The sequence below is a fragment of the Amblyraja radiata genome, chromosome 5 (assembly GCF_010909765.2).
Source record: "Amblyraja radiata isolate CabotCenter1 chromosome 5, sAmbRad1.1.pri, whole genome shotgun sequence".
Taxonomy (NCBI): domain Eukaryota; kingdom Metazoa; phylum Chordata; class Chondrichthyes; order Rajiformes; family Rajidae; genus Amblyraja; species Amblyraja radiata.
Window position 1 is genome coordinate 111,865,737 of NC_045960.1, and position 23,451 is coordinate 111,889,187.

General features: G+C 47.0%; 7 non-coding genes across 7 annotated transcripts; all 7 read left to right on the top strand.

Annotated features, from left to right (window-relative positions):
• The first annotated feature begins 6,560 nt into the window (after positions 1–6,560).
• Positions 6,561–6,679, top strand: LOC116973923. Its single transcript, XR_004412200.1, has one exon. It is a non-coding gene; the product is annotated as a 5S ribosomal RNA (ribosomal RNA).
• A 3,005-nt stretch (positions 6,680–9,684) lies between these two features.
• LOC116973924 lies at positions 9,685–9,803 on the top strand. The gene has a single exon (XR_004412201.1). It is a non-coding gene; the product is annotated as a 5S ribosomal RNA (ribosomal RNA).
• Positions 9,804–12,803: 3,000 nt separating this feature from the next.
• LOC116973925 lies at positions 12,804–12,922 on the top strand. The gene has a single exon (XR_004412202.1). It is a non-coding gene; the product is annotated as a 5S ribosomal RNA (ribosomal RNA).
• Positions 12,923–15,916: 2,994 nt separating this feature from the next.
• Positions 15,917–16,035, top strand: LOC116973927. The gene has a single exon (XR_004412204.1). It is a non-coding gene; the product is annotated as a 5S ribosomal RNA (ribosomal RNA).
• Positions 16,036–16,708: 673 nt separating this feature from the next.
• Positions 16,709–16,827, top strand: LOC116973810. Its single transcript, XR_004412129.1, has one exon. It is a non-coding gene; the product is annotated as a 5S ribosomal RNA (ribosomal RNA).
• Positions 16,828–19,565: 2,738 nt separating this feature from the next.
• Positions 19,566–19,684, top strand: LOC116973928. The gene has a single exon (XR_004412205.1). It is a non-coding gene; the product is annotated as a 5S ribosomal RNA (ribosomal RNA).
• Positions 19,685–22,654: 2,970 nt separating this feature from the next.
• Positions 22,655–22,773, top strand: LOC116973929. The gene has a single exon (XR_004412206.1). It is a non-coding gene; the product is annotated as a 5S ribosomal RNA (ribosomal RNA).
• Positions 22,774–23,451: the final 678 nt, after the last annotated feature.

Consider the following 23,451-nt stretch of genomic DNA (forward strand, 5'->3'; position numbering starts at 1 on the left):
CCTGTACGTCTTTGGAGTGTGGGAGGAAACCGGTGCACACGGAGAAAACCCACGCAGGGTTTAGTTTAGAGATACAGCACGGAAACAGGCTATCGTATCCAGACCGATCAGTGACCCCAGCACATTAACACACCCCTACACACACGATGGACAATTTACATTTATACCAAGCCAATTTACCCACAAACCTGTACGTCTTTGGAGTGTGGGAGGAAACCGAAGATCTCGGAGAAAACCCACGCAGGTCACGGGGAGAAGGTACAAACTCCGTACAGACAGCACCTGTAGTCGGGATGGAACCCGGGTCTCTGGCGCTGTGAGGCAGCAACTCTACCACTGCGCCACCGTGCCACTCTAGTAGAATGCATTGGGCTTGTTGGGGAAGGTCCCATTGTTACCAGCGATAATGTCCAGCATCACATTGGAGCCCGTTGGAGTGTGCAAGCCTTGCCACAATCTATGGATGTCCTTGTAGTTATTCTAGCGCCAACCTCATCCATATTTCCCTCCTGGCATCTTTAATGGGCTTGTAAACGTCGTGGATAGATGTCTTGACCACTGCAGACATGGACTTCACCTGGTAGTGGATGGACCTCATGGTTCACCACGGTTGGGGAACACAGGTATCATCTTCTTTTGTACGCAAGCCTCTCCACACTTGCTGATGTAGTCTGTCGTGAAGTTGTGGACGCAGCCCAGACCATCGCACAAACGAACCTCCCTTCCATTGACTCCATCTACACCTCACGCTGCCTCGGCAAGGCCAGTAGCATAATCAAGGACCAGTCGCACCCTGGCCACTCCCTCTTCTCCCCTCTCCCATCGGGCAAGGGGTACAGAAGTGTGAAAACGCACACCTCCAGATTCAGGGACAGTTTCTTATCAGCTGTTATCAGGCAACTGAATCATCCAACCACAACCAGAGAGCGGTCCTGAACTACTATCTACCTCATTGGTGACCCTCGCACTATATTTAATCGGACTTTACTGGACTTTATCTTGCACTAAACGTTATTCCCTTTAGCATATATCAGCATTCATAGTTTTATCTACACAGTTTTATCTACCACCAGGTGGCGCTTCGAGGGCAGCCTCGTCAACAGTCTGTCTTTTTGTTTTATGTATGGGAAGGCGGGTCGGGGGAAACTTTTTTTCAATCTCTAACCTTGCCAGAGATGCGATTGTTTTCCGGATCGTATCTCCGGTCGCTCTACGGCCTAACATCGTGGAGCCGGAGGCCTTGCTCGGGACTGACTTTGAGCCCCACCACGGGGCCGTGGACTTACCATCGGACCCGATCCCTTGCCTGGGATCAACGCTCCAACCGCGGCCTGCGGACTTTACAATCAAGAAGCTCGCAGTCTTGGGTTGAGACCGACGTCGGGAAGCTCCAGAAGCCGCACAATGTTCGACTGGCACCGACCCGGGGTAGATCGCCCAGTGCGGGGGAGTTGAGATTCCCCCACCGATGCAGGAGCTTGATCGCCCCGACTACCTTGCCGGCTACGGGAGTAAGATCGTCCCGTCAACGGAAGGTTAGAGGCCCCCGACCGCGGGAGGACAAAGAAGGGAGAGATTGAATTTTTCTCGGCTCAGAGAGGTATGTGGAGGAGTCACTGTGGTGGATGTTTATGGGAGCTGAAGGGAGGAATGTGCACACATTCTTGCTGTCCGAGCACGATGTGAGGAGGGCTCTGACACGGGTGAACACGAGGAAAGCTGCAGGCCCCGATGGCATCTCGGGGCGAGTACTCAACTCCTGTGCTACGCAGCTAGCCCCGGTGCTCACTACAATATTCAATCTCTCCTTGGCCAAGTCCGTGGTCCCTGCCTGCTTCATAAAATCCATCATTGTATCGGTACCAAAAAATGCCTCCCCAGCCTGTCTGAATGACTACCGTCCGGTGACCCTCACCTCGGTAGTCATGAAATGCTTTGAGAGGCTAGTAAAGAAACACATCTGCACCTTCCTCTCTCGCAACATGGACCCGTTACAGTTCGCATACCGTCCGAACAGATCCACGGACAATGCGATCTCCCAGGTTTTGCACACCGCTCTCTCTCATCTTGACAGCCAGAAGGGGGGCTATGTGAGGATGCTGTTCATAGACTTCAGTTCAGCCTTCAACACGATAGTCCCCACCAGACTGGCCGAGAAGCTGCTGGAATTAGTGCTAAACACCCCCCTATGTGCCTGGGCCCTGGACTTTCTCGCCTCCAGGCCCCAGGTAGTCAAGATGGGAGGGAATACATCGAAGTCCCTCACCCTGAGCACAGGATCGCCCCAGGGTTGCGTCCTCAGCCCCCTACTGTACTCCCTGTACACACATGACTGTGGCTAGGTTCAGCTCTAACTCAATAATTAAGTTTGCTGATGACACTGTGGTGGTGGGCCTGATCTCAGACAATGATGAGAAGGCCCACAGGAGGAGGTGGCTGATCTTGCACTCTGGTGTCAGCACAACAGCCTCCTCTTGAACAACAAAAAAACTAAGGAGCTGATCGTTGACTTTAGGAGGGCACATCATCCGAGGACGTACACACCATTGAGGATAAATGGGGATACTGTGGATAGGGTGAGCTGTTTTAAATATCTGGGAGTCCACATCTCTGAGGATATGACATGGACATCACATGCCGCAGCACTCGTGAGTAAGGCAAGGCAGCGCCTTTACCACCTCAGGCAATTGAGGGAATTCAGAGTGTCTCTGAGGATCAGGGCCGGATTTACCAATAAGCTAGACAACCTTAAGCTTAGGGCCTCGACATCTAGGGGGGCCTCGCAGAGCCGGATTTACCACTAGGCTTCATAGGCTGAAGCCTAGGGCCTCGAAATCTAGGGGCCTCTAGCCAAGGCAGGACACCTGCCGTTCACTCTGGGCGGCCCCCCACACTCTCTCTCTCCGTCTCCCCCCGCTATCCATATCCGGGCTGCCTGGTCTCCGCACTCCGCTCGCTCCTCATCCGCCAGCACGGCAGGCCGCCTTGCACATGCGTATTGCTGCGGCCTGCACGTGCTCTCCCTCTGCACATGCGCCCAACCACGGCCAGCACATCATCGGCCGCCCTGCGCATGCGCACTGCAACGGCAACTGGTCGGCGCTGGGCACTTTCTCCCTCGCTTTGAATTGTGGGAGATTTGGCCGCCATTGCTGTCCGGTCGCTGCCTCGCCGCCAGCGCTGAAAACCAACGCAGAATCATTCCCTGACCCTGGATCTGGAGTAACTCTTGCTTCTGGTTTCCTGGTCCTCCATAAATATTCTAAATGGAATTTAAACTGGAGGTGGTAGAGGGCTGAACAATAACAGCATATTGCATTTTATCTGTTTATTTATTGTGTATATATATGGTCTATGGTGAACTTTTATCTCCTGTTCTGTATTATGTTTACATATTCTGTTGTGCTGCAGCAAGCAAGAATTTCATTGTCCTATCTGGGACACATGACAATAAAACTCTCTTGACTCTTGACTTGGACTTAAACAAAAATGGGTCCTTGGGGAAAAAAAGAGGTACCTTAAAATGTAGTTGCATCTGGTTGGGTAACTATGGTAGGGTGAAGACTATTCCATGCTTTAATTGTGCGGGGGAACTCCATGGAGCAGCAAGCAACTCAGGATAGAAGAAATTGGGTGACATTTCGGGTAGAGACCCTTCTTTAGACTCCCTCTGGTTTTAGTGTCTTTAGTTTAATTTAAAGATACAGCGTGGAAACGGGCTCTTCAGCCCACCGAGTCCACGCCGACCACCAATCACCCATACACTAGTTCTTTCCCACACATTAGCGGAGTAAGTCAAGAGTGTTTTATTCTCTCATGTCCCAGTTAGAACAATGAAATCCTTACTTGCAGCAGCACAACAGAATATGTAAACATAGTACTCTGTAAACAATGTTATAAACGAGAAAACAAAACAGTGTAATTTATATATGAATATATAACTATATAAATATATGTGTGTGTGTATAATATATATATACCCACACACACACACACAATTTCCCTCCTGGGATTAATAAAGTTCTATCGTATAGTATCGTGTGTGTAGGAAGGAACTGCAGATGCTGGCTTAAACTGAAGATAGACACAAAAAGCTGGAGTAACTCAACAGGTCAGACAGAATCTCCGGACAAAAGGAAAATATTACGTTTGGGTTGGGTCTGAAATAGGTTCCTGCACAACTTTGGAATGTGGAAGGAAACAAAGTACCCGGAGAAAACCCATGTGATCAAAGGGAAAAGGAGCAAACTCCATACAGACAGCACCCATATTCAGGATCAATTCCGGTTCTGTGGCACTTTTAGGCAGCAATTTTATGGCCAATGTTCAGCCCCACAGTCTTGAACTTAATTAAAACGACAAGTGTAGCATTTCCTGCGGTTGCAAGGGAAAGTGCCAGGAGAGGGGGTGGTTTGGGTGGGAAGGGACGAATTGACCAGAGAGTTACGGAGGGAGCGGTCTCTGCAGAAAGCCAACAGGTGAAGAGATGGGAAGATGTGGCCAGTGGTGGGATCCCATTGGTAGACAAAAAAGCTGGAGAACATCAGCGAGTAAGGCAGCATCTGTAGAGCGAAGGAATAGACTACGTTTCGGGTCGAGACCCTTCTTCAGATTGTCGGGGAGGGGGGGTGACATGAAAAATAAAGGAAGAGGCGGAGACAGTAGGCTGTGGGAGAGCTGGGAAGGAGGGAGAAAGCAAGGACTACCTGAAATTAGAGAAGCCAATGTTCATACCGCTGGGGTGTAAACTAACCAAGCAAATATGAGGTGCTGCTCCTCCAATATGCGGTGGGCCTCACTCTGGCCATGGAGAAGGCCCAGGACAGAAAGGTCGGAATGGGAAGGGGAGTTGAAGTGTTGAGCCACCGGGAGATCAGGTTGGTTATTGCGAAGTGAGTGGAGGTATTGTGCGAAGCGATCGCCAAGCCTATGCTTGGTCTCACCGAGGTTGATCATACGCTGAATAATCCAACCACATTTTTGTTTGGAAGTGGAAAGAAATAATAGAAATTGTATTCATTGCAATGTGTAAAAAGAGTTGAGATACTGTATTATAATTTTGCTGCATGTCATTGTATATATCATGTCTTGAATGGTGAATATGTTTAGATTGTGGTTTTATTTGAAGCAGAAATAATATGTGAATGCTTCATTGAGCATAATTCCGACTGGTAACTACGCACTTCGTCCAAGCTAATTATCGCACGCATCATGCAAGTCGTCTTAAATGACCACCTAAACTGTCATTTCGCAACTTTAAAAGCTGCCAAGGTTGCCCGGCTGACAACAGAGAAAAAAAATTAAGTGAGAGCCCTGCAAGGTGTATAATATTTTTGACACTGTCATAGGCCTTTCTTACATATGCTGTCACAACGCACTGTAGTCTCTAAACAACCCGTCAGTCATTTTTCTTGCCCTCCATTTCAGAATAATATTGTTTTAAGCCAATAACTCGACACTAGCGGTGGCAATAAATAAATGAATAAATAAAGCACAGCTTTCCAGCCCCATATCACATTGGCCACATTCGGCTGCAAATCGGTGTCAATCTGGTGGACCATCTTCCTCTAGTCGTGCGGGCGGGGGATTGGGGGGTGTGGGGCTCACAAGTGGAACAGCTTAGGGCCTCTCTTCATCGAGAGTGCGTGTGTTAAATACCAGGTGCCGTAGGCTTTTTTTACCCTCTCCCACCACTGGGGGACACTCTCTCTTCCTCGTTCTCTCTCTCTCTCTTTAACTCTCCTCCTCGCTCTTTTCCTTTCTCGTTCAAGTCCACAAACAAACAAACACACACACACGCACCTATCCAAGTCAATTTTGCACACTAAACTAATCTGTTGTGTGGGACCTCGTCAAAGGCTTTTTGTTCCTATCTACAATGTTACGATGATTTTGTGTTTTTTTCTGCTTTATGCTTGGGTGGGTGAGAGAGTGAGTGAGATGCTGCTGCTGCGTGGGGTCGGGGTCAGGGTCGGGGACTCTCGGCCGTGCCTCTCGCCTCTCACCTTGTACAGTGAATGTCTGGCGGCCCCCTCAGGGTCGACTGACAATGAGAAGGAGAGTGCGTGTGTTAAATACACGTTTAGTGTGGCCACTCTCTGCCTACGGCCATACTAGCCTGAACACGCCCGATCCCGTCTGATCTCGGAAGGGGTGAGAGAGTGAGTGAGATGCTGCTGCTGCGTGGGGTCGGGGTCAGGGTCGGGGACTCTCGGCCGTGCCTCTCGCCTCTCACCTTGTACAGTGAATGTCTGGCGGCCCCCTCAGGGTCGACTGACAATGAGAAGGAGAGTGCGTGTGTTAAATACACGTTTAGTGTGGCCACTCTCTGCCTACGGCCATACTAGCCTGAACACGCCCGATCCCGTCTGATCTCGGAAGGGGTGAGAGAGTGAGTGAGATGCTGCTGCTGCGTGGGGTCGGGGTGACGGTCGGGGACTCTCGGCAGTGCCTCTCGCCTCTCACCTTGTCTAGTGAATGTCGGGCGGCCCCCTCAGGGTCGACCGACAATGAGAAGGAGAGTGCGTGTGTTAAATACACGTTTAGTGTTGCTACTCTCTGCCTACGGCCATACTAGCCTGAACACGCCCGATCCCGTCTGATCTCGGAAGCTAAGCAAGCTCAGGCCTGGTTAGTACTTGGATGGGAGACCGCCTGGGAATACCAGGTGTCGTAGGCTTTTTTTTCCTCCCTCCCACCACCGGCGGACACACTCTCTCTCTCTCTCACTCTTTCTCTTTCTCTCTCTCTTTAACTCTCCTCCTCGATCTTTTCCTTTCTCGTTCAAGTGCACAAATAAATAAATAAACAAACAAACAAACACACACACACACACACACCTATCCAAGTTAATTTTGCACACTAAACTAATCTGTTGTGTGGAACCTCGTCAAAGGCTTTTTGTTCCAATCTACAATGTTACGATGATTTTGTGTGGTTTTTTTTTTGGCTTTACGCGTGAGTGGGTGGGTGAGTGAGTGAGCCAAGTCAAGTCAAGTCAATTCGTCACATACACATACGAGATGTGCAGTGAAATGAAAGTGGCAATGCTCGCGGACTTTGTGCAAAAAGACAAACAAACAAACAACCAAACAGAATGGAACAGAATCACATATTCTTTTACATATTAAATATGGTGGGCGGAAGGAAAAGGGGAAAAAAACATCAATTAAAAAAAAAGCAGTAGAGTGGTACAGTAAAGTTAGTCCCTGGTGAGATTGGAGTTTACAGTCCTAATGGCCTCCGGGAAGAAACCCCTTCTCAACCTCTCCATTCTCACAGCATGGCAACGGAGGGGTTTGCCTGAACGTAGCAGCTGGAACAGTCCGTTGCATGGGTGGAAGGGGTCTCCCATGATCTTATTGGCTCTGGAGTTGCACCTCCTGATGTATAGTTCCTGGAGAGGGGCGAGTGAAGTCCAGTTCTGTGCTTGGAAGATGATATAAGGAAAGCACAAGTTAAAAAAGAATCTGTAGTTACTGTATTTTTTGATGTAGAGAAGGCTTATGATATGTTGTGGAGAGAAGGTCTTCTAATAAAGCTGCATTTAATGGGAGTAGGAGGAAATATTTTTAACTGGATAATGGATTTTCTTAACGGTAGAAGTATCCAAGTTAAAATAGGGTCAGACATCTCTAGTAAATGTGTAGTCGAGAATGGAACTCCCCAAGGAAGTGCGATAAGCCCGATCCTATTCTCAATCATGATCAATGATATATTTGCAAACATTCAACCAGAGATGGGGCGATCGCTCTTTGCAGATGATGGCAGCCTATGGAGAAAGGGGAAGAATATAGATTTTATCGTGGGAAAAATGCAGCAAGGGATAGCCCAGGTGGAAGAGTGGGGAGTGAAATGGGGTTTTAAATTCTCTATAGAGAAGACAAAGACAACGGTTTTCACAAGGAAGGAAATTAAAGAGGATGTCCAGTTAAAACTATACGGCAACAATTTGGAAAGAGTAAAACATTTCCGTTTCCTGGGAGTCCATTTTGACTCCAGATTAACATGGAGGGTCCACATTACAAAAATAATTGGAAAATGCAAAAAAGCCATCAATGTAATGAGATGCTTAGCAGGTTTAGAGTGGGGAGCAGATATATTATCTCTTAAACATATCTATGTATCACTGATCAGATCCAGACTAGAGTATGGCAGTATAGCTTATGGATCAGCATCTAAGTCAGTGTTGTCCGAGTTGGACAAAGTCCAAGCGGAAGCTCTAAGAATCTGTATAGGAGGTGTGCGGACGTCACCTGTATGTGCACTACAGGTGGAAACTGGGGAGATGCCGTTGAGACTGCGCCGCAGACAACTAATGGCTAATTACTGGCTAAGCCTTAAGGGTCATGGAGAGAACCACCCAACAAAACAGGTAGTACAGGAGTGCTGGGAGAGAGGGGTGGCTCAGTCTGGAAGCTTCGGCTGGGTTGGAGGAGGTGTGGCAAGGGACATGGAAGTAGAGGACAAAGAGTTCTGCCCTGCAGTATTGTGGCCATCTGTCCCAATATGGTTACTAAACATCCCAAAAGTTGATCTGGAGATATGGGAGGCAAAAAGGAGGGAAAAAAATTCGGACCTAAAAACAGAATACCATAACCATATATATAATAGATACAGGGAACACCTCTTAATCTTCACAGATGGATCAAAGGACCCAGTAGCTGAAACAACAGGGGCAGCTGTGGTAGTGCAAGGGATGAATGTTGAGATTTGCAAAAGAACAAATAACTATTTGGCAGTGTATACAGTGGAACTGTACGCTATTTTGATGGCAGTTCGGTGGATAGAACAGGTGCAACCATGCAAAGTATTAATATGTAGCGACTCATTGTCTGCAATCCAGAGTATTGGGTCTGGTGCATCCCATAGGCGGCCTGACCTAGTGTATGAAATTCTACTACTATTAAGCCAAGAAACAAGGAAGGGCAGTGACGTGACTTTGTTGTGGGTCCCAGCACACATTGGTGTGCTAGGAAATGAAAAAGTGGATAAATTAGCAAAAGAGGCCGTTAAAAAAGAGAACATAGAGGTAAACTTACAATTATCCAAATCTGAAGGAAAACACATTGTGTGGAAGAAAATAAATCAGGAATGGCAACAATACTGGGAACAGGAGACAAAGGGGAGACACCTCTATTCGCTACAAAATAGAGTGGGCATTACAGCAAGAAGAGGGGGGAACAGGAGGGAACAGGTAGTATTAGCAAGATTGAGGATAGGACACACTCACCTGAACAGCACATTAAAAATAGTTGGGAAAACACCCTACTGGGCTGTGTGAGGAATGCCATCAGCCAGAAACAGTTCAGCATGCCCTAGTTGCATGTAGAGATATGAGACAGAAAGAGGAGTTATGATCAGTCGAAATGAGGAAAATTGGAATTGACAGAAATATCAGTAAAGAACATTCTAGAGCGTGGAGGGAAAGGAAAAGGAGTAAAGGTGTTGTTTGATTTCTTGAGGGTCCCTGGGCTTATAAACAGGATCTAATGTAAAGACATGAGGACTGTGGAGTGAAGCCAGAAGGTGGCAGCAAATGCAACATTGTGGATGCCGGCTGCCGTAAAACTCCAAAGAAGAAGAAGCAGAAGAAGAGTGAAGTTCCCATAGCCCCCTTGGGGTCGACCGACAATGAGAAGGAGAGTGCGTGTGTTAAATACACGTTTAGTGTGGCTACTCTCTGCCTACGGCCATACTAGCCTGAACACGCCCGATCCCGTCTGATCTCGGAAGCTAAGCAAGCTCAGGCCTGGTTAGTACTTGGATGGGAGACCGCCTGGGAATACCAGGTGTCGTAGGCTTTTTTTTCTCCCTCCCACCACCGGCGGACACACTCTCTCTCTCACTCTTTCTCTTTCTCTCTCTCTTTAACTCTCCTCCTCGATCTTTTCCTTTCTCGTTCAAGTGCACAAATAAATAAACAAACAAACACACACACACACACACACCTATCCAAGTTAATTTTGCACACTAAACTAATCTGTTGCGTGGAACCTCGTCAAAGGCTTTTTGTTCCAATCTACAATGTTACGATGATTTTGTGTGTTTTTTTTTTTGGCTTTATGCTTGAGTGGGTGGGTGAGTGAGTGAGCCAAGTCAAGTCAAGTTTATTCGTCACATACACATACGAGATGTGCAGTGAAATGAAAGTGGCAATGCTCGCGGACTTTGTGCAAAAAGACAAACAAACAAACAACCAAACAAACTACAAACAGAATGGAACAGAATCACATATTCTTTTACATATTAAATATGGTGGGCGGAAGGAAAAGGGGAAAAAAACATCAATTAAAAAAAAAGCAGTAGAGTGGTACAGTAAAGTTAGTCCCTGGTGAGATTGGAGTTTACAGTCCTAATGGCCTCCGGGAAGAAACCCCTTCTCAACCTCTCCATTCTCACAGCATGGCAACGGAGGGGTTTGCCTGAACGTAGCAGCTGGAACAGTCCGTTGCATGGGTGGAAGGGGTCTCCCATGATCTTATTGGCTCTGGAGTTGCACCTCCTGATGTATAGTTCCTGGAGAGGGGCGAGTGAAGTCCAGTTCTGTGCTTGGAAGATGATATAAGGAAAGCACAAGTTAAAAAAGAATCTGTAGTTACTGTATTTTTTGATGTAGAGAAGGCTTATGATATGTTGTGGAGAGAAGGTCTTCTAATAAAGCTGCATTTAATGGGAGTAGGAGGAAATATTTTTAACTGGATAATGGATTTTCTTAACGGTAGAAGTATCCAAGTTAAAATAGGGTCAGACATCTCTAGTAAATGTGTAGTCGAGAATGGAACTCCCCAAGGAAGTGCGATAAGCCCGATCCTATTCTCAATCATGATCAATGATATATTTGCAAACATTCAACCAGAGATGGGGCGATCGCTCTTTGCAGATGATGGCAGCCTATGGAGAAAGGGGAAGAATATAGATTTTATCGTGGGAAAAATGCAGCAAGGGATAGCCCAGGTGGAAGAGTGGGGAGTGAAATGGGGTTTTAAATTCTCTATAGAGAAGACAAAGACAACGGTTTTCACAAGGAAGGAAATTAAAGAGGATGTCCAGTTAAAACTATACGGCAACAATTTGGAAAGAGTAAAACATTTCCGTTTCCTGGGAGTCCATTTTGACTCCAGATTAACATGGAGGGTCCACATTACAAAAATAATTGGAAAATGCAAAAAAGCCATCAATGTAATGAGATGCTTAGCAGGTTTAGAGTGGGGAGCAGATATATTATCTCTTAAACATATCTATGTATCACTGATCAGATCCAGACTAGAGTATGGCAGTATAGCTTATGGATCAGCATCTAAGTCAGTGTTGTCCGAGTTGGACAAAGTCCAAGCGGAAGCTCTAAGAATCTGTATAGGAGGTGTGCGGACGTCACCTGTATGTGCACTACAGGTGGAAACTGGGGAGATGCCGTTGAGACTGCGCCGCAGACAACTAATGGCTAATTACTGGCTAAGCCTTAAGGGTCATGGAGAGAACCACCCAACAAAACAGGTAGTACAGGAGTGCTGGGAGAGAGGGGTGGCTCAGTCTGGAAGCTTCGGCTGGGTTGGAGGAGGTGTGGCAAGGGACATGGAAGTAGAGGACAAAGAGTTCTGCCCTGCAGTATTGTGGCCATCTGTCCCAATATGGTTACTAAACATCCCAAAAGTTGATCTGGAGATATGGGAGGCAAAAAGGAGGGAAAAAAATTCGGACCTAAAAACAGAATACCATAACCATATATATAATAGATACAGGGAACACCTCTTAATCTTCACAGATGGATCAAAGGACCCAGTAGCTGAAACAACAGGGGCAGCTGTGGTAGTGCAAGGGATGAATGTTGAGATTTGCAAAAGAACAAATAACTATTTGGCAGTGTATACAGTGGAACTGTACGCTATTTTGATGGCAGTTCGGTGGATAGAACAGGTGCAACCATGCAAAGTATTAATATGTAGCGACTCATTGTCTGCAATCCAGAGTATTGGGTCTGGTGCATCCCATAGGCGGCCTGACCTAGTGTATGAAATTCTACTACTATTAAGCCAAGAAACAAGGAAGGGCAGTGACGTGACTTTGTTGTGGGTCCCAGCACACATTGGTGTGCTAGGAAATGAAAAAGTGGATAAATTAGCAAAAGAGGCCGTTAAAAAAGAGAACATAGAGGTAAACTTACAATTATCCAAATCTGAAGGAAAACACATTGTGTGGAAGAAAATAAATCAGGAATGGCAACAATACTGGGAACAGGAGACAAAGGGGAGACACCTCTATTCGCTACAAAATAGAGTGGGCATTACAGCAAGAAGAGGGGGGAACAGGAGAGAACAGGTAGTATTAGCAAGATTGAGGATAGGACACACTCACCTGAACAGCACATTAAAAATGTTGGGAAAACACCCTACTGGGCTGTGTGAGGAATGCCATCAGCCGGAAACAGTTCAGCATGCTCTAGTTGCATGTACAAGATATGAAACAGAAAGAAGAGTTTTGATCAGTGAAATGAAGAAAATTGGAATGACAGATATATCAGAAAAGAACATTCTAGAGTATGGAGGGGAAGGAAAAGGAGTAAAGGTGTTGTTTAATTTCTTGAGGGCCTCTGGCCTTATAAAAAGGATATAATGTAAAGACATGAGGACTGTGGAGTGAAGCCACAAGGTGGCAGCAATGCAACATTGTGGATGCCGGCTGCCGTAAAACTCCAAAGAAGAAGAAGCAGAAGAAGAGTGAAGTTCCCATAGCCCCCTTGGGGTCGACCGACAATGAGAAGGAGAGTGCGTGTGTTAAATACACGTTTAGTGTGGCTACTCTCTGCCTACGGCCATACTAGCCTGAACACGCCCGATCCCGTCTGATCTCGGAAGCTAAGCAAGCTCAGGCCTGGTTAGTACTTGGATGGGAGACCGCCTGGGAATACCAGGTGTCGTAGGCTTTTTTTTCTCCCTCCCACCACCGGCGGACACACTCTCTCTCTCACTCTTTCTCTTTCTCTCTCTCTTTAACTCTCCTCCTCGATCTTTTCCTTTCTCGTTCAAGTGCACAAATAAATAAACAAACAAACACACACACACACACACACACCTATCCAAGTTAATTTTGCACACTAAACTAATCTGTTGTGTGGAACCTCGTCAAAGGCTTTTTGTTCCAATCTACAATGTTACGATGATTTTGTGTGTTTTTTTTTTTGGCTTTATGCTTGAGTGGGTGGGTGAGTGAGTGAGCCAAGTCAAGTCAAGTTTATTCGTCACATACACATACGAGATGTGCAGTGAAATGAAAGTGGCAATGCTCGCGGACTTTGTGCAAAAAGACAAACAAACAAACAACCAAACAGAATGGAACAGAATCACATATTCTTTTACATATTAAATATGGTGGGCGGAAGGAAAAGGGGAAAAAAACATCAATTAAAAAAAAAGCAGTAGAGTGGTACAGTAAAGTTAGTCCCTGGTGAGATTGGAGTTTACAGTCCTAATGGCCTCCGGGAAGAAACCCCTTCTCAACCTCTCCATTCTCACAGCATGGCAACGGAGGGGTTTGCCTGAACGTAGCAGCTGGAACAGTCCGTTGCATGGGTGGAAGGGGTCTCCCATGATCTTATTGGCTCTGGAGTTGCACCTCCTGATGTATAGTTCCTGGAGAGGGGCGAGTGAAGTCCAGTTCTGTGCTTGGAAGATGATTTAAGGAAAGCACAAGTTAATTAAAAAAGAATCTGTAGTTACTGTATTTTTTGATGTAGAGAAGGCTTATGATATGTTGTGGAGAGAAGGTCTTCTAATGAAGCTGCATTTAATGGGAGTAGGAGGAAATATTTTTAACTGGAGAATGGATTTTCTTAACGGTAGAAGTATCCAAGTTAAAATAGGGTCAGACATCTCTAGTACATGTGTAGTCGAGAATGGAACTCCCCAAGGAAGTGCGATAAGCCCGATCTTATTCTCAATCATGATCAATTATATATTTGCAAACATTCAACCAGAGATGGGGCGATCGCTCTTTGCAGATGAAGGCAGTCTATGGAGAAAGGGGAAGAATATAGATGTTATCGTGGGGGAAATGCAGCAAGGGATAGCCCAGGTGGAAGAGTGGGGAGTGAAATGGGGTTTTAAATTATCTATAGAAAAGACAAAGACAATGGTTTTCACAAGGAATGAAATTAAAGAGGATGTCCAGTTGAAACTATACGTCAACAATTTGGAAAGAGTAAACATTTCCGTTTCCTGGGAGTCCATTTTGACTCCAGATTAACATGGAGGGTCCACATTACAAAAATAATTGGAAAATGCAAAAAAGCCATCAATGTAATGAGATGCTTAGCAGGTTTAGAGTGGGGAGCAGATATATTATCTCTTAAACATATCTATGTATCACTGATCAGATCCAGACTAGAGTATGGCAGTTTAGCTTATGGATCAGCATCTAAGTCAGTGTTGTCCGAGTTGGACAAAGTCCAAGCGGAAGCTCTAAGAATCTGTATAGGAGGTGTGCGGACGTCACCTGTATGTGCACTACAGGTGGAAACTGGGGAGATGCCGTTGAGACTGCGCCGCAGACAACTAATGGCTAATTACTGGCTAAGCCTTAAGGGTCATGGAGAGAACCACCCAACAAAACAGGTAGTACAGGAGTGCTGGGAGAGAGGGGTGGCTCAGTCTGGAAGCTTCGGCTGGGTTGGAGGAGGTGTGGCAAGGGACATGGAAGTAGAGGACAAAGAGTTCTGCCCTGCAGTATTGTGGCCATCTGTCCCAATATGGTTACTAAACATCCCAAAAGTTGATCTGGAGATATGGGAGGCAAAAAGGAGGGGAATAAATTCGGACCTAAAAACAGAATACCATAACCATATATATAATAGATACAGGGAACACCTCTTAATCTTCACAGATGGATCAAAGGACCCAGTAGCTGAAACAACAGGGGCAGCTGTGGTAGTGCAAGGGATGAATGTTGAGATTTGCAAAAGAACAAATAACTATTTGGCAGTGTATACAGTGGAACTGTACGCTATTTTGATGGCAGTTCGGTGGATAGAACAGGTGCAACCATGCAAAGTATTAATATGTAGCGACTCATTGTCTGCAATCCAGAGTATTGGGTCTGGTGCATCCCATAGGCGGCCTGACCTAGTGTATGAAATTCTACTACTATTAAGCCAAGAAACAAGGAAGGGCAGTGACGTGACTTTGTTGTGGGTCCCAGCACACATTGGTGTGCTAGGAAATGAAAAAGTGGATAAATTAGCAAAAGAGGCCGTTAAAAAAGAGAACATAGAGGTAAACTTACAATTATCCAAATCTGAAGGAAAACACATTGTGTGGAAGAAAATAAATCAGGAATGGCAACAATACTGGGAACAGGAGACAAAGGGGAGACACCTCTATTCGCTACAAAATAGAGTGGGCATTACAGCAAGAAGAGGGGGGAACAGGAGAGAACAGGTAGTATTAGCAAGATTGAGGATAGGACACACTCACCTGAACAGCACATTAAAAATGTTGGGAAAACACCCTACTGGGCTGTGTGAGGAATGCCATCAGCCGGAAACAGTTCAGCATGCTCTAGTTGCATGTACAAGATATGAAACAGAAAGAAGAGTTTTGATCAGTGAAATGAAGAATATTGGAATGACAGATATATCAGAAAAGAACATTCTAGAGTATGGAGGGGAAGGAAAAGGAGTAAAGGTGTTGTTTAATTTCTTGAGGGCCTCTGGCCTTATAAAAAGGATATAATGTAAAGACATGAGGACTGTGGAGTGAAGCCACAAGGTGGCAGCAATGCAACATTGTGGATGCCGGCTGCCGTAAAACTCCAAAGAAGAAGAAGCAGAAGAAGAGTGAAGTTCCCATAGCCCCCTTGGGGTCGACCGACAATGAGAAGGAGAGTGCGTGTGTTAAATACACGTTTAGTGTGGCTACTCTCTGCCTACGGCCATACTAGCCTGAACACGCCCGATCCCGTCTGATCTCGGAAGCTAAGCAAGCTCAGGCCTGGTTAGTACTTGGATGGGAGACCGCCTGGGAATACCAGGTGTCGTAGGCTTTTTTTTCTCCCTCCCACCACCGGGACACACACTCTCTCTCTCTTTCTCTCTCTCTTTAACTCTCCTCCTCGCTCTTTTCCTTTCTCGTTCAAGTGCACAAATAAATAAACAAACAAACACACACACACACCTATCCAAGTCAATTTTGCACAGTAAACTAATCTGTTGTGTGGGACCTCATCAAAGGCTTTTTGTTCCTTTCTACAATGTTACGATGATTTTGTGTTTTTTTCTGCTTTATGCTTGGGTGGGTGAGTGAGTGAGTGGGTGAGAGAGTGAGTGAGATGCTGCTGCTGCGTGGGGTCGGGGTCAGGGTCGGGGACTCTCGGCCGTGCCTCTCGCCTCTCACCTTGTCCAGTGAATGTCGGGCGGCCCCCTCAGGGTCGACCAACAATGAGAAGGAGAGTGCGTGTGTTAAATACACGTTTAGTGTGGCTACTCTCTGCCTACGGCCATACTAGCCTGAACACGCCCGATCCCGTCTGATCTCGGAAGGGGTGAGAGAGTGAGTGAGATGCTGCTGCTGCGTGGGGTCGGGGTGACGGTCGGGGACTCTCGGCAGTGCCTCTCGCCTCTCACCTTGTCTAGTGAATGTCGGGCGACCCCCTCAGGGTCGACTGACAATGAGAAGGAGAGTGCGTGTGTTAAATACACGTTTAGTGTGGCTACTCTGCCTACGGCCATACTAGCCTGAACACGCCCGATCCCGTCTGATCTTGGAAGCTAAGCAAGCTCAGGCCTGGTTAGTACTTGGATGGGAGACCGCCTGGGAATACCAGGTGTCGTAGGCTTTTTTTTCTCCCTCCCACCACCGGCGGACACACTCTCTCTCTCTCTCACTTTTTCTCTTTCTCTCTCTCTTTAACTCTCCTCCTCGATCTTTTCCTTTCTCGTTCAAGTGCACAAATAAATAAACAAACAAACACACACACACACACACACCTATCCAAGTTAATTTTGCACACTAAACTAATCTGTTGCGTGGAACCTCGTCAAAGGCTTTTTGTTCCAATCTACAATGTTATGATGATTTTGTGTTTTTTTTTGGCTTTATGCTTGAGTGGGTGGGTGAGTGAGTGAGCCAAGTCAAGTCAAGTTTATTCGTCACATACACATACGAGATGTGCAGTGAAATGAAAGTGGCAATGCTCGCGGACTTTGTGCAAAAAGACAAACAAACAAACAACCAAACAAACTACAAACAGAATGGAACAGAATCACATATTCTTTTACATATTAAATATGGTGGGCGGAAGGAAAAGGGGAAAAAAACATCAATTAAACAAAAAGCAGTAGAGTGGTACAGTAAAGTTAGTCCCTGGTGAGATTGGAGTTTACAGTCCTAATGGCTTCCGGGAAGAAACCCCTTCTCAACCTCTCCATTCTCACAGCATGGCAACGGAGGGGTTTGCCTGAACGTAGCAGCTGGAACAGTCCGTTGCATGGGTGGAAGGGGTCTCCCATGATCTTATTGGCTCTGGAGTTGCACCTCCTGATGTATAGTTCCTGGAGATCCGCACTCTCCTGAAGTCCAGACACAGGGCATTCACCTCCGATGATACAGTGGCCTACATGAAGACCAGATACGACCTTGGTAAGGCCATCAAAAAGGCCAAAAGGGACTTCTGCTCCAAACTGGAGGACGAGACAGATGTTCGGCAGCTGTGGCAGGGTCTGAATGCAATCACCTCCTACAAGGCAAAACCAGGAGGCAGCTCGAATGCCGGTGTAACATCACTCCCTGACGAGCTCAATGCGTTTTACGCACGCTTTGACAGGGAGAATACTGATGTGCCTTCCCGATCCCCCATTCGCTGCGATGGCATTTCAGTCTCAGTCACAGAGGCCGATGTCAGGAAATCCTTCAGAGGGGTGAACCCCAGAAAAGCACCTGGTCCTATGGTATACCCGGTCGTGTTCTAAAAACCTGTGCGGACCAACTGGCGGGAGTTTTTACGGACATTTTCAACCTCTCACTTCTGAGGTCTGAGGTCCCCACCTGCTTTAAAAGGGCATCAATTATACCGGTGCCCAAGAAGAGTAAGGTGACATGCCTCAATGACTATCGACCAGTGGCACTAACGCCGGTGGTGATGAAGTGCTTTGAGAGGTTGATCATGGAGCAAATCAACTCCTACATCGACAAAAACCTGGACCCACTGCAGTTCGCGTACCGCCACAACAGATCAACGGTGGATGCGATCTCGCTGGCCCTCCACTCCGCACTGGACCACTTGGACAACAAAAACTCATATGTCAGGCTGTTATTCATTGATTACAGCTCGGCATTTAACACAATCATCCCCTCCAAACTGGTTACCAAACTCGCAGAACTGGGTCTCTGCGCATCCCTCTGCAACTGGATCCTTGACTTCCTCGTCCACAGACCACAGTCTGTTCGTATTGGTGGAAATGTGTCAGCCTCAATAACAATCAGCACAGGAGCACCTCAAGGCTGCGTGCTCAGCCCCCTGCTGTACTCACTCTATACCCATGACTGCGTAGCGAACCACAGTGCGAACTCCATCATCAAGTTCGCTGACGACACCACTATTGTGGGGCGTATCACTGATGGGGATGAGTCAGAGTACAGAAGAGAGATCGAGCAACTGTCCATATGGTGCCAGCGCAATAACCTGGCCCTCAACACCAGCAAAACCAAGGAACTGATTGTGGACTTTGGAAGGAGTAGGAGGGGGACCCACAGCCCCATTTATATCAACGGGTCGATGGTTGAAAGGGTCAAGAGCTTCAAATTCCTGGGCGTGCACATCTCTGAAGATCTTTCCTGGTCCGAGAACACTAATGCAATCATCAAAAAAGCACATCAGCGCCTCTACTTCCTGAGAAGATTACGGAGAGTCGGATTGTCAAGGAAGACTCTCTCTAACTTCTACAGGTGCACAGTCGAGAGCATGCTGACCGGTTGCATCGTGGCTTGGTTCGGCAATTTGAGTGCCCTGGAAAGGAAAAGACTACAAAAAGTAGTAAACACTGCCCAGTCCATCTTCGGCTCTGACCTTCCTTCCATCGAGGGGATTTATCGCAGTCGCTGCCTCAAAAAGGCTGGCAGTATCATCAAAGACCCACACCATCCTGGCCACACACTCATCTCCCTGCTACCTTCAGGTAGAAGGTACAGGAGCCTGAAGACTGCAACAACCAGGTTCAGGAATAGTTACTTCCCCTCAGCCATCAGGCTATTAAACCTGGCTCGGACAAAACTCTGATTATTACCAACCACTTTCTGTTATTTGCACTATCAGTTTATTTATTCATGTGTGTATATATTTATATCATGGTATATGGACACATTTATCTGTTTTGTAGTAAATGCCTACTATTTTCTGTGTGCTTAAGCAAAGCAAGAATTTCATTGTCCTATACAGGGACACATGACAATAAACTCACTTGAACTTGAACTTGAACTTGAGCGGGGCGAGTGAAGTTCCCATAGCCCCCTTGGGGTCGACTGACAATGAGAAGGAGAGTGCGTGTGTTAAATACACGTTTAGTGTGGCTACTCTCTGCCTACGGCCATACTAGCCTGAACACGCCCGATCCCGTCTGATCTCGGAAGCTAAGCAAGCTCAGGCCTGGTTAGTACTTGGATGGGAGACCGCCTGGGAATACCAGGTGTCGTAGGCTTTTTTTTCTCCCTCCCACCACCGGCGGACACACTCTCTCTCTCTCTCACTTTTTCTCTTTCTCTCTCTCTTTAACTCTCCTCCTCGATCTTTTCCTTTCTCGTTCAAGTGCACAAATAAATAAACAAACAAACACACACACACACACACACCTATCCAAGTTAATTTTGCACACTAAACTAATCTGTTGCGTGGAACCTCGTCAAAGGCTTTTTGTTCCAATCTACAATGTTATGATGATTTTGTGTTTTTTTTTGGCTTTATGCTTGAGTGGGTGGGTGAGTGAGTGAGCCAAGTCAAGTCAAGTTTATTCGTCACATACACATACGAGATGTGCAGTGAAATGAAAGTGGCAATGCTCGCGGACTTTGTGCAAAAAGACAAACAAACAAACAACCAAACAAACTACAAACAGAATGGAACAGAATCACATATTCTTTTACATATTAAATATGGTGGGCGGAAGGAAAAGGGGAAAAAAACATCAATTAAACAAAAAGCAGTAGAGTGGTACAGTAAAGTTAGTCCCTGGTGAGATTGGAGTTTACAGTCCTAATGGCCTCCGGGAAGAAACCCCTTCTCAACCTCTCCATTCTCACAGCATGGCAACGGAGGGGTTTGCCTGAACGTAGCAGCTGGAACAGTCCGTTGCATGGGTGGAAGGGGTCTCCCATGATCTTATTGGCTCTGGAGTTGCACCTCCTGATGTATAGTTCCTGGAGATCCGCACTCTCCTGAAGTCCAGACACAGGGCATTCACCTCCGATGATACAGTGGCCTACATGAAGACCAGATACGACCTTGGTAAGGCCATCAAAAAGGCCAAAAGGGACTTCTGCTCCAAACTGGAGGACGAGACAGATGTTCGGCAGCTGTGGCAGGGTCTGAATGCAATCACCTCCTACAAGGCAAAACCAGGAGGCAGCTCGAATGCCGGTGTAACATCACTCCCTGACGAGCTCAATGCGTTTTACGCACGCTTTGACAGGGAGAATACTGATGTGCCTTCCCGATCCCCCATTCGCTGCGATGGCATTTCAGTCTCAGTCACAGAGGCCGATGTCAGGAAATCCTTCAGAGGGGTGAACCCCAGAAAAGCACCTGGTCCTATGGTATACCCGGTCGTGTTCTAAAAACCTGTGCGGACCAACTGGCGGGAGTTTTTACGGACATTTTCAACCTCTCACTTCTGAGGTCTGAGGTCCCCACCTGCTTTAAAAGGGCATCAATTATACCGGTGCCCAAGAAGAGTAAGGTGACATGCCTCAATGACTATCGACCAGTGGCACTAACGCCAGTGGTGATGAAGTGCTTTGAGAGGTTGATCATGGAGCAAATCAACTCCTACATCGACAAAAACCTGGACCCACTGCAGTTCGCGTACCGCCACAACAGATCAACGGTGGATGCGATCTCGCTGGCCCTCCACTCCGCACTGGACCACTTGGACAACAAAAACTCATATGTCAGGCTGTTATTCATTGATTACAGCTCGGCATTTAACACAATCATCCCCTCCAAACTGGTTACCAAACTCGCAGAACTGGGTCTCTGCGCATCCCTCTGCAACTGGATCCTTGACTTCCTCGTCCACAGACCACAGTCTGTTCGTATTGGTGGAAATGTGTCAGCCTCAATAACAATCAGCACAGGAGCACCTCAAGGCTGCGTGCTCAGCCCCCTGCTGTACTCACTCTATACCCATGACTGCGTAGCGAACCACAGTGCGAACTCCATCATCAAGTTCGCTGACGACACCACTATTGTGGGGCGTATCACTGATGGGGATGAGTCAGAGTACAGAAGAGAGATCGAGCAACTGTCCATATGGTGCCAGCGCAATAACCTGGCCCTCAACACCAGCAAAACCAAGGAACTGATTGTGGACTTTGGAAGGAGTAGGAGGGGGACCCACAGCCCCATTTATATCAACGGGTCGATGGTTGAAAGGGTCAAGAGCTTCAAATTCCTGGGCGTGCACATCTCTGAAGATCTTTCCTGGTCCGAGAACACTAATGCAATCATCAAAAAAGCACATCAGCGCCTCTACTTCCTGAGAAGATTACGGAGAGTCGGATTGTCAAGGAAGACTCTCTCTAACTTCTACAGGTGCACAGTCGAGAGCATGCTGACCGGTTGCATCGTGGCTTGGTTCGGCAATTTGAGTGCCCTGGAAAGGAAAAGACTACAAAAAGTAGTAAACACTGCCCAGTCCATCTCGGCTCTGACCTTCCTTCCATCGAGGGGATTTATCGCAGTCGCTGCCTCAAAAAGGCTGGCAGTATCATCAAAGACCCACACCATCCTGGCCACACACTCATCTCCCTGCTACCTTCAGGTAGAAGGTACAGGAGCCTGAAGACTGCAACAACCAGGTTCAGGAATAGTTACTTCCCCTCAGCCATCAGGCTATTAAACCTGGCTCGGACAAAACTCTGATTATTACCAACCACTTTCTGTTATTTGCACTATCAGTTTATTTATTCATGTGTGTATATATTTATATCATGGTATATGGACACATTTATCTGTTTTGTAGTAAATGCCTACTATTTTCTGTGTGCTTAAGCAAAGCAAGAATTTCATTGTCCTATACAGGGACACATGACAATAAACTCACTTGAACTTGAACTTGAACTTGAGCGGGGCGAGTGAAGTTCCCATAGCCCCCTCAGGGTCGACCGACAATGAGGAGAGTGCGTGTGTTAAATACACGTTTAGTGTGGCTACTCTCTGCCTACGGCCATACTAGCCTGAACACGCCCGATCCCGTCTGATCTCGGAATCTAAGTGGGTGAGAGAGTGAGTGAGATGCTGCTGCTGCGTGGGGTCGGGGTCACGGTCGGGGACTCTCGGCAGTGCCTCTCGCCTCTCACCTTGTCCAGTGAATGTCGGGCGGCCCCCTCAGGGTCGACCGACAATGAGAAGGAGAGTGCGTGTGTTAAATACACGTTTAGTGTTGCTACTCTCTGCCTACGGCCATACTAGCCTGAACACGCCCGATCCCGTCTGATCTCGGAAGCTAAGCAAGCTCAGGCCTGGTTAGTACTTGGATGGGAGACCGCCTGGGAATACCAGGTGTCGTAGGCTTTTATTTCTCCCTCCCACCACCAGGACACACACTCTCTCTCTCTTTCTCTTTCTCTCTCTCTTTAACTCTCCTCCTCGCTCTTTTCCTTTCTCGTTCAAGTGCACAAATAAATAAACAAACAAACACACACACACACACACCTATCCAAGTCAATTTTGCACACTAAACTAATCTGTTGTGTGGGACCTCATTAAAGGCTTTTTGTTCCTTTCTACAATGTTACGATGATTTTGTGTTTTTTTCTGCTTTATGCTTGGGTGGGTGAGTGAGTGGGTGAGAGAGTGAGTGAGATGCTGCTGCTACGTGGGGTCGGGGTCAGGGTCGGGGACTCTCGGCCGTGCCTCTCGCCTCTCACCTTGTCCAGTGAATGTCGGGCGGCCCCCTCAGGGTCGACCGACAATGAGAAGGAGAGGGTACACAAAATTGCTGGAGGAACTCAGCGGGTGCAGCAGCATCTATAGAGCGAAGGAAATAGGTGACGTTTCGGGCCGAAACCCTTCTTCAGACTGATGGGGGGTGGGGAAAGAAAGAAGGAAAAAGGGAGGAGGAGGAGCCCGAGGGCGGGCGGATGGGAGGGTGGGAGGAGCACAGAAGGTGTGCAGTTAGAGAGGAGGTTGTGAAACTGTCTCCGGAGAGAGGAGGAGAACTTCTTCAAAGTGGGCATACCTTGAAGAGAT